The sequence below is a fragment of the Tachysurus vachellii genome, chromosome 9, assembly GCF_030014155.1.
Source record: "Tachysurus vachellii isolate PV-2020 chromosome 9, HZAU_Pvac_v1, whole genome shotgun sequence".
Lineage (NCBI taxonomy): Eukaryota > Metazoa > Chordata > Actinopteri > Siluriformes > Bagridae > Tachysurus > Tachysurus vachellii.
In genome coordinates, this window is record NC_083468.1 from 27,589,164 (window position 1) to 27,594,163 (window position 5,000).

The following is a 5,000-nucleotide window of genomic DNA, read 5'->3' on the forward strand; positions in this document are numbered from 1 at the left end:
CAGAAACTGGTCTATTACAGCCTCACTGTGTTTATACTAATAACACTCTCACACACTCTTACACACTCTTACACACTCTTACACACTCTTACACACTCTTACACACTCTTACACACTTCCAACTGTTCATTAATTCAGATTCCTCCACAAAATGAGAAGCATGGATCCTTATCAGGAAATCAGACTGAAGATCATCTCTGGGTCGACTTACAAACACACATCATCCCTGCAGCTCAATACTGAACTGATCACTGTACAACTGGGGCAATACGATCAAGCAGGAGCTAGAACAGGTGATCACTCTACACAACTCAACACACTACAACACAAAACAACACACCACAACACAAAACAACACACCACAACACAAAACAACACACCCACACACCACAACACACCCACACACCACAACACACAGAACACAAAACACCACAACACACAGAACACAACACAACACGCCCACACACAGCACAGCACACCATAACACACCACAACACACCACACAACACAACACACCACAACACAACGCCACACACACTCACACACCACAACACACACACAGCACACCATAACACACCACAACACAACGCCACACACACTCACACACCACAACACACACACTCACACCCCACACCACAACACACAGAACACAACATAACATGCCCACACACAGCACAGCACACCATAACACACAACACAACACACCACACACCACAACACAACGCCACACACCACAACACACACACTCACACCCCACACCACAACACACAGAACACAACACAACATGCCCACACACAGCACACCATAACACACAACACAACACACCACAACGCCACACACCACAACACACACACTCACACCCCACACCACAACACACAGAACACAACACAACATGCCCACACACAGCACACCATAACACACAACACAACACACCACAACACAACGCCACACACCACAACACACACACTCACACCCCACACCACAACACACAGAACACAACACAACATGCCCACACACAGCACAGCACACCACACTACACAACACACCACACCGCCACACACACTCACACACCACAACACACACACTCACACCCCACACCACAGCACACCACAACACACCACCACACACCACACCACACAACACAACACACCACAACACACCCCACACCACAGCACACCATAACACACCATAACACACCACCACACACCACAACACACCACAACACACCACACCACACAACACACCACAACACAACGCCACACACACACTCACACACCACAACACACATGCAGAACAAGAATGCAGGAGTAAACGAGGAAGAGAGATGTATTACTGAGGAACATAGAATATGACCGTCACACCACATTCACTTCATTGTCTCTCTCTGTATGTCGTCTCTCTCTACTTAATATCTCTGCCATGAAAAGGTCTGTTTGTTATTTGATATCTGTAGGAAAGCTCCCACAAGCACTGTGTGCCAATAAAGGCACGCACACACACAAACACACACACACATACACACACACGCACACACACACACGCACACGCACACTATATGTAACTGGGTTATGTCTAGTCCTGACTATTCCACCCTATGTAGTGCACTAGTGAGTAAAGGAAGATTAATATGAACCCTACATAGTGCTGGTGTAGATCTGCTACTTTATCGTTACTTCAGGAAGGAGCAGTGAGGTGCCAAACCAACACTGACAAAGAAAATGTCTCACTTCTGTTGCTAAGCGGGGGATTACACTGTGTGTGTGTGTGTGTGTGTGTGTGTGTGTTTCTGTAAGATAGCATATATCTTAAAGAGTCAGGAAAGTCTGCACTATGCAGATGTTGCAATGCCATATTCACAAGAAGGCTGCTCTGTAGAGTGCACACTACATAGGGTGATATGTCATGTAATAAACTGTGTCCTTAAGTACACTGAAGTCTCAGACACCTCAGGGGTGAGAAGCCAGAACTCCACACTCAATAACAGCACTTTCCCAAATGTCATACTGTTTATTGTTATGTTTCATGTCTGTGAGAGAAGTAAGTTTCTGTTCTCACTTATGTTATAGCAGCTCGTCTTGGCAAAAACCACAAAGACGTGTAAACAACTCTGTTCTGAAGAAGTTCCAGCTTTTCCTCTGACTGTTACACAACAGCGCTGACACTGGAGATTTCTTCTGACCAATCAGAATCCAGCCTTTAGGTTCGAGATAAAAATCCAAACAACTGGCCTCGTTGTTCCAATACTTTCGGAGGAGACGGCGCTGGAGGTACGGCGCACTATATAGGGTACATTAGAAATAGTTTTTTATCCAACACAGAGTGCTCAAAGCTGAGTATGGTGAAAGAGAAACAGGGTTTGGCTTTGAAAAGTGTTTCCTCATCAGTCTGTCAGCTGCAGTTTCGCTGATTCAGTCCAAGAACCTCACAGCACGTGCTAGTCTAACTGCTAGCTCACAGCTCGTGCTAGTCTAACTGCTAGCTCACAGCTCATGCTAGTCTAACTGCTAGCTCACGGCACGTGCTAGTCTAACTGCTAGCTCACAGCACATGCTAGTCTAACTGCTAGCTCACAGCACATGCTAGTCTAACTGCTAGCTCACGGCACGTGCTAGTCTAACTGCTAGCTCACAGCACGTGCTAGTCTAACTGCTAGCTCACGGCACGTGCTAGTCTAACTGCTAGCTCACATCACATGCTAGTCTAACTGCTAGCTCACAGCACATGCTAGTCTAACTGCTAGCTCACAGCACGTGCTAGTCTAACTGCTAGCTCACGGCACGTGCTAGTCTAACTGCTAGCTCACAGCACGTGCTAGTCTAACTGCTAGCTCACAGCACGTGCTAGTCTAACTGCTAGCTCACAGCACGTGCTAGTCTAACTGCTAGCTCACAGCACGTGCTAGTCTAACTGCTAGCTCACAGCTCATGCTAGTCTAACTGCTAGCTCACAGCTCATGCTAGTCTAACTGCTAGCTCACAGCACATGCTAGTCTAACTGCTAGCTCACAGCACATGCTAGTCTAACTGCTAGCTCACGGCACGTGCTAGTCTAACTGCTAGCTCACAGCACGTGCTAGTCTAACTGCTAGCTCACGGCACGTGCTAGTCTAACTGCTAGCTCACAGCACGTGCTAGTCTAACTGCTAGCTCACGGCACATGCTAGTCTAACTGCTAGCTCACAACACGTGCTAGTCTAACTGCTAGCTCACGGCACATGCTAGTCTAACTGCTAGCTCACAACACGTGCTAGTCTAACTGCTAGCTCACAGCACGTGCTAGTTCCAGTTATAAACAGCTGCTAGTTTACAGCAGGACAGAGAACATAATGGTATAAATGATCCATACTGTGATATAACACCATCCTGCTGTCCTCATGGTCAGGTGCCTTTAGGTGTGTAACATATACCGTTACTGTAAAACTGACTACATATGAATGGTTCCATGTTTTCATGCATTGTTTTATAAACGCTTTATAAACATCTCTGAAGCTGTAATAGCACTTTTTAAAGCTTTGTTAGCAAAACCACTGTGAAATGATCAAACGTAGCAGAACTCATATTTCTGTAAACCTTTGGTCTGAGATTCGGCGTAGATCCTGACTGAGTATTGATCTGAGTGTTTGAGTGAATTAGAGGAGAAGAAATAGAGAGATAATAATCAGAGAACAGAGAGAAGTGTAAACAGCCGGTGTGTAAGTGAGATGATTGTGTCACAGCAGATTAAAGGACCATTCAGGAGGTGAACCATGACATGCTGACCCACGAGGTCACGAGATACAGAGCACACAGCTGGCTAACACCTAACACCAGCTACGTAGCACACGAACATCAGAAACAGACCGAGTGGATCTCAGCCAGGTTTGTTCTGTTGAATAAAAAACACATGACAACTTTAGACAAGTCCCAAATTTGGACACGTCCCAAATCACACACCGTTTAGGCCACATGGGTCTAGTTCACTAGATGGGTTCTTTAGGAGGGGAAGGTGGAAATGAGAAGTTACTGATTCAGTTATTCCTACAGCTGTGTGTGTGTGTGTGTGTGTGTGTGTGTGTGTGTGTGTGTGTGTGAGAAAAAGAGAGAGAGAGATGACATGGAGGATGTTTGATTATAGTTTTATATAATTACACTGATGTATCCGATATACATGAGGTTAAATGTAATTAATGATTAATTGGATGGGACATTTAATTACAGGCCAGAACTATTAGTTTGTGTGTGTGTGTGTGTGTGTGTGTGTGTGTGTGTGAGGAAGTAAACATTCCTGACACAGTCATTGTGTATCAGTGGAATATTTCTCTCTCTGTAATACACGACTCTCACTTCCTCTTTCTATTGCCATAAATCTCCGCAGCATTTTTTAAATTCCCTTAATAAAGTCTGTCACTTGTAGAGCAGGAAGTAAGGAGCTGCATCCAAAAAGCTGTTCTGTTCTATATATAGTGCACCACTGTAGTGCACTACCGAGTGCACAACTGATGTACAGTAGGACTTTTCGTGCAATTTATCTTCCTAATCGACCTGAAACAGAACAAGGACATAAAATAATAACTCTACACTATCTACGGTGACGTAGGGAGGGGTTTTCACTAATAAAGTCACTACCATCTTAAATCGGTCCCTTGGGGAAATATAGCGCACTACATTGAACACAGAAGGCATTATTTCCAACACAAAACAATATATGGGGCACTTATAGGGAGGTACATCCCAAATAGCTAATGTACCTAGTGCACTACAGAGGGTAAATAAAAGCCAGTACTCACTCCCTAGCTGATTCCTAATCTGCTCCAATGTAAACTACACAGGGATCATTTCAGACCCTACATAGTGTGCACTTACAGAGGGATTGGGAAGTGTGAAGCCCAAAGTGTTCCCTACTGACATTTAGTGCACTATTTTAAGTGAAGAAGTCATTCATGTAGAGAACTTGTATAAAGAGACTAATAAATGGCACTCCGGTGTGGCGTAGATCCAACATTAGTGCACTTAGACAGAGAG

General features: G+C 44.9%; 1 protein-coding gene across 7 annotated transcripts in view; it reads right to left on the reverse strand.

Moving 5' to 3' along the window:
* The window catches only part of dmxl2 (Dmx-like 2), a 43,946-nt gene that overhangs the window by 37,640 nt on the left and 1,306 nt on the right, over positions 1–5,000 (reverse strand). The gene's annotated exons all lie outside the window — the stretch shown is intronic.